The sequence below is a fragment of the Gossypium arboreum genome, chromosome 8, assembly GCF_025698485.1.
Source record: "Gossypium arboreum isolate Shixiya-1 chromosome 8, ASM2569848v2, whole genome shotgun sequence".
In the NCBI taxonomy this organism is placed as follows: Eukaryota; Viridiplantae; Streptophyta; class Magnoliopsida; order Malvales; family Malvaceae; genus Gossypium; species Gossypium arboreum.
This window is the reverse complement of record NC_069077.1, coordinates 37986228-38004066: the sequence shown is the minus strand read 5'-3', so window position 1 is coordinate 38004066 and position 17839 is coordinate 37986228. Positions and strand designations below refer to the sequence as shown.

Genomic DNA, 17839 nt, shown 5'->3' with positions numbered 1-17839 from the left:
GTTATAGCTGCAAATACTTTTGAACTGAAACCTAACACAATTCAAATGATACAGCAATTTGTTCAGTTTGATGGTTTGCAGGATGAAGATCCCAACGCTCACTTGGCAAATTTCTTAGAATTTTGCGACACTTTTAAAATAAATGGCGTTTCTGATGACGCCATTCGCCTTCGGTTGTTCCCCTTTTCTTTGAGGAACAAGGCTAAACAGTGGTTGAACTCGTTGCCACGAGGATCAATCACTACTAGGGAACAAATGACTGAAAAGTTTTTATTAAAATATTTTCTGTCGGCTAAAATAGCCAAATTACGTAATGATATCTCTTCTTTTCTGCAGATGGATTTAGAAACACTCTACGATGCATGGGAGAGATACAAGGACCTCTTGAGAAGATGCCCTCACCACAGGTTACCACTTTGGTTACAGGTTCAAACCTTTCATAATAGCCTGAATCCTTTGACTCGGCAGATGGTTGACGCAGCTGCTAGTGGAACCATCAACAATAAGACACCTGAAGATGCCTATGAATTTATAGAGGAGATGTCACTGATAAATATCAGTGGCAAGTCATGAGGACAAAGCCAACAAAAATAGCCGGTATTTATAACTTCGATTCAGTCACCATGCTCTCTAATCAGGTAGAACTCTTGAATAAGAAAATTGATGGTTTTCTTAGTTCTTCACAGGTTCACCCAATAATGCAGTGCGAAGCAAGTGGAGGTGGATCAAGCAGTTCAGAATACCCACCTTGTGGCTACAACATGGAGAACAAGCAGTTAGATGACAAGGGTAACAATCCTCGATCTCAAAACAATCCTTATAGCAATACTTACAATGCAGGTTGGAGGAACCACCCAAATTTTTCATGGGGAGGCTAAGGAAATTAGAGACCACCACCTCCTTCAGGCTTTCAGCAACCACCGTACCAGTAGGAGAAAAAGCTGAACCTTGAGGAGGTTCAGGAGATGCTAACCAAATTCATCTTGGTGTCAAAAACTCATTTTTAGAATATCGAGACGGTACTCAAAAATCAACAAGCATCAATCCACAGACTTGAAACTCAGATTGGACAGCTAGCCAAGCTAATTTCCGAACGACCACAAGGTAGCCTGTCAAGCAACACTGAGTCTAACTCAAGGGAGCAGCTCAACGCGATTTCCATTCAAGATGAGGAAGGGTTAGTTGCAAAACCAATGCTAGAAATGGTGCTAAGAAAATGTAAGAATGAGGTAGGCCAAAATGACCCAAAGCTGATGAGTACAGAATATAAACCTCGTGTGCCATACCCAAATGTGACAAGGAAAGACCGATAGACGAACAATTTGGTAAATTCCTTAAACTTTTAAAGAAACTACATATTAACTTACCATTTATTGAAGCCCTTTTGCAGATGCCAAATGCAGTCAAGTTTTTAAAGGAGCTTTTAACAAATAAACGAAAGTTGGATGAGGCGTCGCATGTGGAGTTGAATGCAGTTTGCTCAGCCATATTACAGAATAAGCTACCAAACAAATTGAAGGATCGAGGGAGTTTTATGATTCCTTGTTTAATTGTTAGTTTAGATGTTCATCATGTATTGGCTGACTTAAGGGCAAGCATTAATGTTATGCCTTATAAAATGTTTAAACAGCTAGGTCTTGGGAAACCCAAACAAACTAGGATGAGCATTCAATTGGCTGATAAAACCATTAGATTTCCTAGTGGTATCATTCAAGATGTTCTTGTTAAGATCAATAAATTTATATACCCAGTAGACTTTGTTGTTCTAGACATGGAAGAGGATAGTAACGCACCTTTAATTTTAGGACGACCCATTTTAGAGACTGCTAGAACCATTATTGATGTTGGTACAGGTGAACTCACACTTCGTGTGGGAGATGAAACAATCACCCTTCAAGCTCGTAATTCAAGTAACACATCAAAAACTGAATGTGGTTGTATAAATCATTCTATTAGTACTGATCATGTGGTGACAACCTCTGTGCAGGAAACAGTTTCGAAGAATACATATAAGCCGTGTTCAAACAACAACAAAGGACCTATCTATAAAGAACGAAGCTACAAATCGAGGAGCTAGATAAATGGCAGACACAGAAACCGAGAACACCTGATAAACAGAAACCAAGCCAGGACAAGCTCAATACCTCAACAAATCAACTTAAGGTTGGAGACAAAGTACTACTAGGTGCAGCAGATCCTCGCATTGCCACTTCTGAACCTAATGAAGAAATTCCTCCTAAAATACTTAGTATTTTCCCATATGGTACAGTCGAGGTAATTCATCCCAAATTCGGTACATTTAAGGTAAACAATACCTGTCTTAAACCTTATGTTGATAAAGTTGATAGTAGGGATGAGGAGTGTAAACTCCTCGCACCACCTTGACCATGCAGAAGAGAGGTAAGTCGAGATTAGACTATAAATAAGCGCTTCTCGGGAGGCAACCCAAGCACTAACAGTGTTAATCTCTTTAAAATTTTAGTTTTTAACATCTAACATACTAACTGAATCATGGAACGTAGACTTTCAAAAGACCACACGGCCAGGCACATGGGCGTGCATTAGGTTGTGTAAAAATAGGGCAAGATGTTTTCCCCAACACGAGATGCGATAAGTTGCCACGGCCGTGCGACATAGCCGTGGGCAAAACTGCCAAAACAACACAAGTGTGAGACACGCTTGTGCCTCAAAACCGTGCTTGAAACTGAGAATGTAACATGGCTATGCGACACGCCTGTTCCATCCACCAGTGGTCGACACTGTCAAAATAAACACGGGTGTGGACCTATGTACATGGTCGTGGAAGAAGCGAACAAAGTAAGAGACGGCTATGTGACACGGCCGTGTGCACCCATACGCTCAAAGAACACGGGAGTGGGCCGAATGTCAGACGTGCCCAAATTTAAAATTCGCGAAACACACGAACAAAAAAAATTAGACCACACGGGCGTGCCCCACGGCCGTGTGCCCCAAAATCTATATAAACCCCTCATTATTCATCATCTCCCTCCCCAAAAATCCCTAACCCTAGCCGCTGCAACTTCACATGCCCTACCCGCCACGCTCGTGTGCCGCCTACAACACCAATTTCGACACCCACAGCTCATTCCTTTTGCGTTTGTTTAGTCTTTTCTCTCTATTTTCTTTAAATATGTTGCTTATTTCATGATTTCTCTGCTCTATTGAACTATTTTGAATGAATATTCATAGTTAGAATACTAAAATACTCATGCTTGTTTATAAAAATTTTGTCATTTTAGTTACTCCATTATGCTATACTTTTTCACTTTTCCTAGTTCCATGAAATTTATGCTTACTCACATACATTCATTCATATTCCCGTTACATTATTCCCATAATCCTATAACTTGTTATATTTAGTAGTTTTGTTTACTTCATCCATTACGTAAATCTCATGAAATATTCCTATTTAGTTTTGTGCTTTCATGCTATTTTTGGGACGTATTGGTTGAACTTAGATTTTTCAACGTAGGTACAATATCATCCTCACGTGGTAAGAAGACTGGTGTTCCTGCCTCGAAGAAGAGGAAAGGAGCAGCGTCATCCTCGGGTCCTACCACAGAGATTAGGCACCTGTTTCTCCAGGTTCCTTTGGGACTCCAGGAGGAATTATATTAGATATTACGGGCTTGACCCCTAGGTGTGGGCCGCTGCATTGACTGGGCTGCACTCGAGCAGATTCAATTGGCTGACGCGATCTAAGCCTTCCAACGACTGATCTGTGGGGGCTCTTCTTTGAGATCATCGAGCCGACGTATCTCGAGTTTACATTGGAACTCTGCTCGACGTTTCATCTTCAGACTGTCATGACAAACTTCGACGATCTTGGAACGGTCCAGTTCTGCCTTGGTAGTCTAGTACACTAGTTGAGTGTACCTGAGTTTGGAATTGCACTAGGGCTATACACAGAGGAATTCATGGACGGTAATGAACTCAACACCCTCCACCGCCACATCCACTACTCCCCTTCAAAATGCTGGAGGGACCTCGTCCCTGCCTCGACCACCTATGACCCTAGTCTCTCTAAGGCATCAGCTCTCCCTCTATCCTTAAGGTACCTACACACCATCTTGGTTCATACTCTGATAGGGAGACGAAAGAGCACCAGCGTCGTTACCAACCACGACGCCTATTTCTTATGGAGTATGGCGAATGGGCATGTCATCGACCTCGCCTACTTTATTTCCCTCGCCATTCGCCACCAGACTGAGTGGCACAGGAGAGGGGTCATCTCTATCGGGCCGTATGTGACTCAACTGGCTCGGCACCTCAAGCTCCTCAACACAGCAGCCCAATCATCCTCCGTCACTCTCATTGGCCAGATGTCCCCACAGGGCATCTCGAGCATGCTAAGTATGAGGATGATCGAGAAATGACATGGCACCTACCCTCCTCAGTAATGCCTCGTCCAGTCCACCAAGGAGGAGGATCTAGAGGACATTACTGATGATGTCCCTCCATGTCATGAGGACCCACCGTCTCAGCCACCACCCCCTCTCATCCAGTTCATGCGGCGGCTTCATACGCTGACATATATGAGCGCCTTACTCGATTCGAGCAGCAGTGTTTTCAGCGCTTCGATAACATTGATGCTACTCTACAGCAGATTTGTCAGCACTTCCACATCTCATCGCTACCCCCACCTCGCGAACCATCTAGCGATGAAGATGTTTAAAAACTTTTATTTATTATTTTATGTTGTTCCTTTTATTCTATTTTAAGACTACTTTTTATTTTTCTTTAAGCTTATTTTTATTAGGTTTTATAATTATTATTTTACAATTTTTAATTTTGGCTATTTCATTACGAGTAATTATTCTTCTTTATATATTTCCTAAAAAAGTTCCTGATTCTATCACAGTTATAAAGAGCTCCAAAGCTCACTATTACTCAGGAACTTGAAACTCCACTAGGAAAGGTTCTCCATGATTGCCATGCCCTGCTCGACCACAACCATAGCCAACATGAGATATAATATTCTTTTGGCGCAACATTTGTGGAACCCAACCTCTACCACCACCGGAGTATCCTCTTCCACCCTGATCATGGCTTTGGCCATTTATTCTCCATGACTCCAATTCAAGGAGTTCATTCATCATTCAGGAAGTTTCACTTCTCTCCCTATCTAATGATCATAAATCTATCTTTTTCAATATATCTTTCTTTGTACATTGAGGGCAATGTACATCTTAAATGTGGGGGGTCTTTTATATCATTATTAGAAATCCCTGAATTTCATGTTATTCTCACATGAATCACTCATATCACTATTAGAATGAATTTTTCTTAATTTATGATTTTTATTGATATGTCTTGAATTAAAACATAGGTATTTATGCATTGTCTGTTTAAACTTTAGGACATTAGGGAATCAAGCATGATAAGTTGATTTTTGAAGAATTAAAAAACTTTTAGGTTGTTTCCCTAAGCTTAGGTATTATCTTGAGTTGAAATTCACAAGTTTGAACATCAAAAAGCCATAATTTTTGTGTGATCTTGAGCTTTTAAAGCATATTTTATTCCTTTCCTTCTCAGTTTCATTATGAGTGTGTCAGTTTTGATTTGTTATTCTAGAACTTGCTTGATTTTGCATGTCAAGACCACACCATTTGATTTGATACGTCAAGATGATAAAGGCACTTAGGTTTAACCCACTCACTCTACAAAAGCCTACCTTCATAATTAACCCTTAGTGAACCCCTTTGAGCCTAACAAACCATTAATTGATTTACCCTCAATATTAACCCATAACCTATTATTGTTGAAATCCCCTAATTTGATCCCTATTTTTGTCGAGATTTGACTTGAATTAATTGCTTAGCTATGTTTTGTTATTCTATGTATTTGACTTGACTAAAAAAAATACTTTAATATATATTAGTAGTAGTTCGTCGTTTTTGAACTTAAGTGTCAATTCCATATTTTGAGAAGAAGCTCAGTTGTATTCAACTGATAACTAGTTATTTTTCTAGCTAGGTAATTTTTCAATTCAAACTCGATTCTAACATCTTCTTTCAACCTGTGACCACACCCCCTAACCAAAGCTACGTTACAACCCTCTAAAAGACCTTTTTGATTAATGCATCAGCTCAATATATAGTGGTGGAGATTTGATTTTCAAGCAAGCCTATGGTAATAACTTTTCATATTGACTAATGAGTACTTTTATTAAGGTCCTTAAACACCTTGAGTGATTTAAATGAATCAATAGTGAGGATGTTAAACTCTGTGATATTTTGATCAAATGTAATCACTTAGATGAGGGGAGACACTTATGTTTTCGTGATAAAATGCTCAACTTGGAATGTTTGAAACTTTGATGTACTTTTAGTTGAATTTTCAATGTATGAGTACTTATGGATTATTTTGAGATATTATTGATAGGGGTTAAAAATTGAGAAGAATTTATTTTGATTATGAGTTGAGGATTTTTTGCTTGAGGACAAGCAAATGCTTAAGTGTAGGGGTATTTGATAAACCGTAATTTATACATATTTTTATCCCATGCTTAGCACATTTTTGGATGGTTTCTCCTTAAAATTGGTAAATTCGATGCTCCTAATCCTTTAATTTCATGTTTTATATTAGGTGAGCATAGGAGAGTAAAAAGAGTGAGAAACAGGCCGAAAACGGAGAAAATAGACCCACGTGGGAAATCACCATGGCCTGGACTTTCTCACATGGGCGTGTCACACGGCCATGTCCCTTTGGCAGGATTTAAGCACAATTACACGGGTATACTACAGGCTCGTGCCTGTTCAATAGCCTTGGCCACAGGCTAGAGTAATCGCACACGGGCGTGTCCCTGCTGTGCCCAAGTATAACCCTATTCAGAAAAGGCCAATTTTGGGGGCTCTTAGGCATTCTAAAGCCTATTAAAACACCTGAGAAGGCACTTAGAAGAGGGACGCAGAGTATGAAGCAAGGAATTACTCAAGGAAAGCTGATTGATCCATCTCAGAAGCCAGATTCATCATCAAGACTGAAGATCTCCCTTCAAGTTCCTTCAGGAGTTTTGGGTTTTCTTATGTTTTGTTATCTTTATGCTTTTGAGATGTTTTCTTTCATAAGTATGAACTAAACCCTCTAAATACCTAAGGGGAATGAAACCTAAGATGAATCTTGTTATTATTATCTGAATTGTATGATAAATATTTGACTTGTTCTTAATTACGTGTTCCTAATTATGTGTTCTTAATTCTTGTTTTAATATTCTAGGATATCGATTCAAGTTAAGCTCTTATCTAGAGGAGGAATAGACTTGTCTAAGAGTAAATTTGTCATAATTAAGCGGAGTTGATTGCACGCCTAGAGATAGGGTGATAAGATTTTGCTAGATTAGGGTGAAACCTAATAAGAGAATCCATAGATCAAGTTAATGCAATTCTAGGGTGTTAATTAGAAAGAGATTTCAATTATTCAACCTAGGGTTAGACGTTATTAGTCTCGAGAGAGATAATAATATAACTTAGGGATTTCTACGGATCAAGTCAAATGAATAAATTGTCTGATTCAAAGTCAAATAACATGTGAACTCTAGGTGGATTTTTCCTTAGGTATTGTCTTAATCAACTGAATTTTCCAAAAAGTTTTTTCCCAAATTTTCTTTCTGTGCATTCTTAGTTAATAATTAGTTTAAATAACCAAACCTCTTAATTTTTAGGCTAGATAATAAAAAGAAAGTAAATACTAGTACTCGTAGTTCCTTTGGGTTCGCCTGTCCGGTCTTGCTGAACTATACTACTGTTTGATAGGTACACCTTAATCGTGATAATAAGTTAGTCTTAAGAACAATTCATTCATAAATCTTTAAAACCTGTCACGAATATCACATATCAGGGTTTCTCCATTTTGGATTTTTTTATCTTGGTTTTCTTACCATCTCTATTACGTAATTTGTCAATTATGGCTCATATCTAAAATATGATTTTCAGTTTGTGATATATATATATCGAGCATGACTATGTTTCTGATTTGATTATGGTAATATAGTGATCTTAGTAATTGGATTTCTCAAATTTTCGTATAAGAATTTAATATTGGAAAAGGCTTAAGTGGTAAAATTTTTGTCTCGTGAAAGTTAATAGCTTAATTCATGATTAACAATGTTTGGACAAATGAGAACATTGTTAACCGAAGCCTTTGAACTGGTTTAGCATGCATTGGGTAAAGACTTCTTGATTTTCAGTGATAGTTGTTGTATGATCTTTGAGAAGAGCAGAATGTAGTGAAAAATACTTGGGTAGAAAATCTAGAACTTGTACAGAGATTTCGCAAGAAAACTTACAGGAGTAATGTATTAGCGATCGAGTTTGGAACTCGACATCGTTGATCCTTGTGTATGAATACTTGAAATGTTGAAAGGTCTAAGGATGTATATCAAGTGTCATCAGAATTATCTTCGCCCATGTTGGCAACAAAATGGAAATGAGAAGAAGTTATTATGGATTTCATGTCTAATCTATTACTGTCTCTAAAATGGGAAAATGTTATGTGACTTGTTGTTAAATGTTTGACGAGATATGTAAATCATGCTGGTATGTACTGAATTTTCCCTCATTAGGTTCAAGAAATTTCATGTCTTTATGAATATTGGACATCTTGAGATTCTAGTCTCCACTAATCGGATTGAGATCCGAGTTTCAGATCATGATTTCATGGGAAAGCCAAAGGAGGCTTTGAAATGAAAGGTAACTGAGAGTTGAATTGGCAAATAATTGGAGTCTGTGGAATTATAAAGAGTATGAGGCCGAGATGAATTGGCTAGTTTCACTATTCAAATTCAAAAAGATTCAGGTATGAATGTATATGTAACATGATGGTAAGGATCAGACCATTGTGTATATGAACTCTCAAATGGAGGTTGAAATTCAATTGAGGTGGGGAATAGCAATGAATCGCTTATGACACTGATATGAGAAAGTGAAGAGATAAATATTAGAGGCACAGTCGAGTGAAAGTTCTTTAGCGATGAGTATGGAAAAGAGAAGTTTATGTGAAAAACCAAACCACTTTCTTGGTAAGATTTTCGGGGACAAAAATCTCTAAGCGGGAGAATTGCAACAGCCCAATTTTAGGCCTAGTCAGAATAATGGTTCCAAAACCACTATTTTGAGGTCGGATAAAGTATTTTTAATATTATTTTATGTGTCATAGCATGATTATATAAGTGCATGAAAACTGCGGTGAATTAATTTTAGCGATTGAGAGCTTAATTACGAAAAAGGACTAAATGGCATAAGGGGCAAAACTTTTGTTTTGCTAGCCAAATGTGTTAAATATCTAGAGAACCATAATTGGAGGTATTTAAAGTGCAAATAGACCCTTAAATATAGGCAGGCTGGCCATAGAGACAAAGATAAGACAATTTTCAAAGTTAGGTGGAATTTGGTAGCTTATTTGACTAAAAACAAAATAAAATAAAGAGGGAATGATATCACCTTCTTCTCATCTCTTTCTTGATCAAAAATACCAGAAAAGAGGGGGATTTTAAAGCTTTAAAATTTTAGCTAGGTTATCCTCTTTCAAGTAAGTAATTTTCATAGCCATTTTTAGTAACTTTTGTACTTTTGGGACCCTTGTAGCATGAGCTAACTAATGAGGGGACCATTTTGTAAAATGGTTGAAAGTATAGGGTTTCTCCATGAGAGTATTTATGTTGTTTTCTAAATTATTATAGAAGAAAATAAGTCTTGGTTGTGTAATAAACAACTTTTGTGAAAGGAGTTTCCATGAAAACACCTAAAAAAGGCTATTTTGTAAAGTTTGTAAAAGAAGTTGTAAATGTGTGAGATAATTGAAATTTTGAGGTGCTATAGTTATAAAAATAATTTTTCTAGGCTTGGTAAAGGAGGAAATTCGATAAAAATCGATTTACAAGCCTAAGGGTAAAATCATAACTTTTGTAAAGTCTAAGGGCAAAATGGTCATTTCCAAATTGTGAATTATAGAATGTTTTAATAAATGTAATGATTAAATGAGTGAATTTCATCATGTTAGATCAAGAAAATCGAGATTTGAGCTTAAATCAGAAAGTACAAGGTTATGGACTAAAATGAAGTAATTAGCCGAAATTGCATTTGAGGTAAGTCCTTGTGATTAAATAAGTATGATATCCATGTTATTGTTAATATGCTTGAAATCTATATTGCTATGATTGTATTGAATTTTATGTGGAAGATATTGTATATGAGAAAGTGATGCCAACTGTTAATAACATGTATGTGATGATTGAATGCATTGGAAATTTGATAGAATATGATATTCCATTGAAACGAGTAAGTTGGGTGTAAATAATGTAACTACACGGTTATTATGTGTGATTAAATTGATATAGAATAAATTGTTTTATTATGACTATGAGTAATGGTATGATGAGACTTATCATGATAAACTCCCGGTTGAACCTTAGGAATAGATTGGATAATCATGCCATAACATTTGGGTGATATGTGTGCGAGTGTAAGACATGTCTAGGACATGCATCGGCTACATTATGAGAGCTAGTGTAAGACATGTCTTGGACATGTATTGGCCTCAAGATATGCAAGCTAGTGTAAGACCTGTCTGGGACATGGCTTTGGCTTGACATGTGTTAGTGTAAGACCTGTCTCGGACATGGCATCGACACTGATAGATGAGAGCTAGTGTACGACCTGTCTAGGACATGGCATTGGCCTCGATATATGAAATTCAGTGTAAGACTTGTCTGGGACATGGCATCGACTTAGATATGTGAGCCAGTGAAAGACCATGTTTGGAACATGGCATCGGCATCGTACCTTATGTTTGAGGCTTAGTGATTATCCTGCGGTATTCCCAATGGTTCAACGGGAAATTCACGATTTAAGTCGAAATGACAGAGCTTATGGCTATGTTGTGAGTGGTACAGGTACTTACATCAAATTGATGAGATGTGAATTCAATTCATGTTGTATGATTAATAAGGAATGAATATGAGTAAGTATATGAGCATGTTGAGTAACACAGGTATGTATGCCAAACTCAAGAGAAATGATTTTGGTTTATGATGCACATTTGGTGAGGATGTAAATAGGTAAGTCATGCCTATGAGAATGATTTTGTGATGAACTTATGATTATAGGTCTATACTTATGATGTATAAACATGTATTTTTACCAATGTGGTGAAAATGAATTAATAAGGTATGATAAACTTAGTATCATTAATTTACACTAAAACAATTTTGGATAGTAGCAACAGTCCAACTTTGAAAATCCACAAAAAATTGTGGAATTGGAGTTAGATGCTGAATAAAATATGAAATTAAAGCTTAATGAGTCTAGTTTCATATAGAAGAAATGATGTAAGAAAACCAGGTTCATATTATGAAATATTTAAATTGTTGTGAGATAGAGTCAGAATTATTTTGAAATTCCCTGTTTTGATTTAAGAAAATTATTGAAAATTGTAAAAAATAATTTATGAGTTATAATTTATATGGTTAGAATTTTTAATGACTCTATTTTCAAAAGAAATAGATGGGAATGTCATCCAAGTCCCGTATTATGATGTAATTAATTTTTAGTGAAGAGGGGTCGAAACTATTAGACAGTGAAAAAAGGGAACTTTAAGGAATAGACTGTACTTATTGGCCAGACCAAAAATTTTGAAACTTTTTTGATAAGAATATATGTGAGTCTAGTTTTAGGGAAAATTAGCGGATCTTAATTTTGAGTTCCATATCTCCAGATATAAATAATTTAGTAACTATGATTCAAGAAAATAACTTGACTAGAACATAAGTAGAAATGTAAATAGGGTTGTATTACCTTGAGAAACAAGTTGATAAATTGCTTGTTATTTTCATATGGTCTTACTAAGCTATAAAGCTTACCCTCTTCTTTCCATTTCTTTAGTGTTGTGAGGTTAGCTCGGGGTTGGAGATCGTCGGAGGCAGCATCACACTATCAAGCTATCACCTTTGGAGCATTGATACATATGTTAGCATTTTCAAGTGAGTGGCATGTATAGGGGCTCAGTTTTATGATATAAGTTATTGTGGTTTGCCAAATGTCTTGGCCTATATTGAATTATTTGTATCTAGCCATGAAGTGTGGCTCATATTGATTATGGTTTGTGAACTTATCTATCTATGCTATGTTCTAATGCTTGTGATATGATGATGTGATTATGCTCGTTGGCCATATATGGTTGGTGTTATGAATTATGTGCATGATGAATGCTTTATGACCAATCGAAATGGTCATGGCCATGAATTAAATGTGTAATATGGAAATAAGATGACGATTATGAAAATTTGGTAAAAGTGGTTAGTAAATGACAAGGCTAATGACTAGGTACTATTGTGTCTTGACTTGACATTATATGAGTATGTGAAATGTGTGAACAATAACATGTTAATGTTATGAATGTGTCTTAATATGGGATACTAAATCATTAAAATGATGTCATGATATGCGTCATTGGTGGATATAAAGATGTAAAGGATTAAGGGTAACATAAAGGCTTGGAAAATAGCCTAAGTGTTGGCCACACGGGCTGAGACAAGACTCTGTGTCTCAACCGTGTAGGAGACACGGCCTTAGTACACGGGCGTGTGCTTGGCCGTGTGGTTTAATTTAGTTACTGACATCATAGTCAGAGGACACGGGCGTGTGACTTTGTGTCATGGGAAAATTTCCTAAGTTTTCCTAAAACTTCTCAAAGTTCTCAGTTTAGTCCCTAATCAATCCTAATGTATGTTTAGGGCTTCGTAGACCCAAATAAGGGACGAGATGCATGTGTTTGAAAATTTTTGAATTAAAAGAAATTTTATGGCCGAGTTTTTGCATGTGTGTGTATGTTTAAGTCCAGTAATGCCTCGTACCTTATCCCGTCGTCGGACAAGGGTAAGAAGTGTTACATTTAGTGGTATCAAAGCTATGGTTTAGTCGGTTCTCAGACTAACATAGCATGTATGAGAGTCTAGCTATACATGCCACAGATATATGATTGTGTGATGTCTCCCAATGTGAATGAGAACTATCTGGCTCAGACAAAAGTACTATCCAACCGAGCTACACCCAACTATGTTGATAGTAATACCAAAGTATTTTAATGAAATGTCGTGGTGATGAGTTGAAACTGAGGAAGGTACGAACAAGATTCATAATATCATGATGTGATTATGCTTGTTGGCCATATATGGTTAGTGTTATGAATTATGTGCATGATGAATGTTTTATGACCAATCGAAATAGTCATGGCCATGAATTAAATGTGTAATACGGAAATAAGATGACGATTATGAAAATTTGGTGAAAGTGGTCATTAAATGAAAAGGCTAATGAATAGGTACTGTTGTGTCTTGACTTGACATTATATGAGTATGTGAAATGTGTGAACGATAACATGTTAATGTTATGAATGTGTCTTAATATGGGATACTAAATCATTAAAATGATGTCATGATATGTGTCATTGGTGGGTATAAAGATGTGAAGGATTAAGGGTAACATAAAGGCTTGGAAAATAGCCTAAGTGTTGGCCACACGGGCTGAGACAAGACCCTGTGTCTCAACGGTGTAGGGGACACGGCCTTAGCACAGGGGCGTGTGGCTTGGCTGTGTGGTTTAATTTAGTTGCTGACATCATAGTCAGAGAGTTACACAGCCAAAGGACACGGGCGTGTTCCTGAGTCCACACGGGCGTGTGACTTTGTGTCATGGAAAATTTTTTAAGTTTTCCTGAAACTTCTCAAAGTTCTCGGTTTAGTCTTGAATCAATCCCGATGTATGTTTTGGGCTTTGTAGCCCCAAATAAGGGACAACATGCATGTGTTTGAGAAGTTTTGAATTAAAAGAAAATTTATGGCCCAATTTTTGCAAGTATGTGTATGTTTAAGTCCGGTAATGCCTCGTACCTTGTCCCGGCATCGAACACGGGTAAGGGGTATTATAGTCTGGTTTAGACCCTAGTTGGAATAGTGGTTTTAGAACCATAAATCTAAGTTAGAAAAAATATTTAAATATTATTTTCTGTACTTGTTATATGTGAATTAGTATGTATGAAAATTTCGTACGAAAATTTGATTGTTTGTGTGCTCAATTTGATAAAAAGACCTAATCGCGTTAAATGTAAAAGTTGTCTACTATTTGTTAAAGTGCTTAATTGATTTGTCTTATTAAAAGAGAGGTCTTTATGATGCAATTAAACCATTGAAAGCATGAGTGGTCATAAATGGCCTTAATGAATATGAATTATATGTTAATTAATAAAGGTTAATATGGTAATTTAGTATATTATGTTAATTAAAATGAAACAAAAATATGAAAGTGGCCATTATCATCTTTGTTGGCCGAATGTAGCAAAAGAAAAAGAAAGAAAAACACAAGCTAGAGTTCGTCACTTTGATTTGGTGATTAAGGTATGGATTTTATTCGGTTTTTGATAATTTCTACGTTTTTGTATTCGTTGCTTAGTAATCTATCAATCCCATGCCCTAATTTCTGACTTTTTTAATGATTTTGAAATATGCCATTGATGAAACTATGAGCTTTATGAAGTTTGATGTTAATAAATTAAAGATATGTGTTAGATTACTAAGTTTTGTCTTTGAATTTTTGATGAATTTGAGTGAAATGGACAAAATTGTGAAAATGAGTTTTTAAGGGAATAAAATGTGAAATAAATAAAATATGTGGGCTTGTATGAGCTATAGGAATATTCAGCCAAGCATATGTTTAAAGAAATTTGGTGTATTTTGTGATTTTATGAATTTAGGACTAAATTGTCAAAATGTGAAAATGTGAGGGTTAAATTGTAAAATGGCCTAAATATGTGTTTCTAGATGGATTTGATTGATTTGGTAAATAAAAAAAAGTTCAATTTTAATTTATATAGTTCAAGAATTAAAGAAACGGGGAAAGTCAAAAGTCGTCGAGTGGCTGACTCCGTCTATCTGAATCCGTACGAGGTAAGTCGATAAAAAAATAGATGTGTTTTGAATTGAAATATTATTGTTAATTTGATATTGAACATTGATGAATAGTTATATGAGTTGAGCATAAGATATCCGAGAAAGTATTGACAAAGTTCTGATGTCTAAAAAGCCCTATACGAACCTTAGGAATAGTTAGGATACATATGTCATGACATAGGATCCGATATGTTTTTTCGTGTAAGACCACGTCTGGGATGTTGGCATCGACTTATGATTTACATGTAAGACCACGTCTGGGACGTTTGCATCATATTCGATTTTGTGTAAGACCCTGTCTAGGACAATGGCATCGATATTTGATTAAATGTAAGAGCACGTTTGGGACGTTGGCATTGTACGAGCTTTCCGAGCTATCCGCGTATCCTTATGATTCCAGACGGTTCAATGGGCATTCCGAGAAAAGAATGAATATATGAATTGTGTATCCGATTCAGGTACGTTTGTATACTATAATTAAGAATAAAAGGTAAGTACATGTGAAATTGTTGATATGTGATATAAGTATGAGAAAATGTACTATATGTGCAAATGAATTGGAAATATAAGAAATGCATATGAACTATGTGATTTTTTGTAGTATTTAGCTGTGGAACATATGTATTTTATGTTGTTCATATGTTTTAAATGATAAGTTTATTTGTATATGGCTTACTAAGCTTTTGAAAGCTTACTTTGTGTGTGTTTGCATTTTTTTATAGATATCTTAGCTACCGAGAGCTCGAGGATCGTCGAGGATCTTCGAGGATCATCACCACACTATCCAACTTTACTTTGGTACATTTTGAAATTGTAAATTTGGTAGTATGGCATGTATAGGCTAGAAGTAGTTGAATATGTGTTGTGAATTGTATATATAGCCATGTGATTTGGCTTGGTTTTGGTTGTGTATATAAATGAGCTTTTGGTATGAATTATGTGATGCAATATTACCTATGTGAAGTGTTTTGGATAGCCAAGTGAATTGGTCAAATTGGTAAGTTTTTGGAATGTGGTTATTATGGAATTTAGTAAGGTTTTGGCATGAGATTTGATTATTTGATTAGTGATTATGAAATCATATGTTTTGGTATGTATTTGGCTTATGGAATGATATGATTTGGTATGTGTTTCAAGCATGGAATGTGTTGATAATGAATTGGTAAAAATGATGTATATTTTGTTTGTGAAATGGTTGAAAATTTGGTATAAAATGACGTGGTTTTGATGATTGTAGGGAGGACCCTTAATGGGTGGCAATTTAGCCTTGTAAATGGCCTATTTTTGCTCACACGGCAGAGACACGGGCGTGTGTCTCAACTATGTTGTTCAAGTGCTATTTCGAAATGAGCCTGGGCAGACCATATGGTCACACGCACGGGCGTGTGCTAGGCCGTGTGGCCAAGTCAGTTTCGACCACGAGCTAGACATACAGGCGTGTGACTGGCCGTGTGACCCAAGTCAGAAGCCTCTCTAATTTTTACACGGCCTGACTCATGGGTGTGTCTTGTGGCCGTGTGGACAAGTCAGGATGTATGCCCTATTTTGACACGGCCTAGACACACGGCCGTGTCTAAAGGCGTGTGAGGCACACGGCCTGTTTACACAGGCGTGTGACATGTGAAACTTTGAAAATTTGTTTAAGTTTAGAAAAATTTTGTATGAGCTTGATTTAGTCCCGACCCCTTTCTAATGCATGTTTAAGGTCTCGATGACCTATGTAAGGGACTTTGTATTGATATATGATCTTCGATGCTATGAAGTTTGTGAAATGAATGTTAAATGTTTCGATACACTCGGTAACACCTTTAACCCTAGTCCGGCGACAGGTACGGGTTAAGGGTGTTACATTTGGTTGGTATCAGAGCTACTGTTTAGTCGATTCTAGGACTAACGTAACGTATGTGAGTCTAGCTATACATGCCATATTTATGAAATGCGATAGTGTGATGAATCCTGACAATGAAAATGTGTTTTTATATAGTAAATGGATTCTGAACGAGTCGTAGCTGATGATGTCAAGAGCAATGTGCCTGCTCCCATGCAAGAGACAGCGCCCTCCGACTCTAGACCAACTACGAGTAGCCATGATGGAGAGGCTAGACAAGCCTTCTATCAAATGATGAATGATTGGTTCAATCAGTACATTAGCACTAATCCGGTTGTTCAACAACCCCTAACCCCGGCTAACCCTCCGCAAGTTCCTGCTATGTCACAAGCTAATCAGACTCAGTTGATTAAGACTTCGGTTGATAAGATTAGAAAATATGGGGCAGAAGATTTCCGTACTACAACTAGTGATGATGCTGAGAGAGCTGAGTTCTGGTTAGAGAATATGATAAGAGTATTTGATGAATTATCTCTGACAGCGGATGAATGCATAAAATGTGCTCTTTCACTTCTGAGAGATATAGCATATCACTGGTGGAAGACTTTGATATCAGTGGTTCCGAGAGAGAGTCACCTGGGATTTCCTTCAAATTGAATTCTGAAAGAAATACATCAGTCAGAGATTTATTGATCAGAAATGCAAAGAGTTTCTTGAGCTTAAACAAGGTCGTATGTCTGTTACAAAATACGAGCGAGAATTTGTGAGACTGAGCCAGTTTGCACGAGAATGTATCTCGACTAAAGTTATAATGTGAAAAAGATTCGAGGATGGTTTGAATGAAGATATCCGCTTGTTAGTTGGGGTTCTAGAGATAAATGAATTCATTGTGCTTGTTGAACGAGCATGTAAAGCCGAAGAACTTGAAAAAGAGAAAAGAAAAGTCGATTATGAGGCTAGAGACATAAGAAAAATATCATCAAACAAGCCATTTCAATCTGCATCAAAGAAGTTTAGAGATGATTATAGCCGTTCAAAGTCTAATGTGG

The 17839-nt window shown here is 36.7% G+C and overlaps 1 non-coding gene across 1 annotated transcript; it reads right to left on the bottom strand.

Annotated features, from left to right (window-relative positions):
• Positions 1 to 303: 303 nt before the first annotated feature.
• Positions 304 to 410, bottom strand: LOC128280117 (small nucleolar RNA R71). Its single transcript, XR_008270299.1, has one exon. It is a non-coding gene; the product is annotated as a small nucleolar RNA R71 (small nucleolar RNA).
• Between the last annotated feature and the right edge of the window lie 17429 nt (positions 411 to 17839).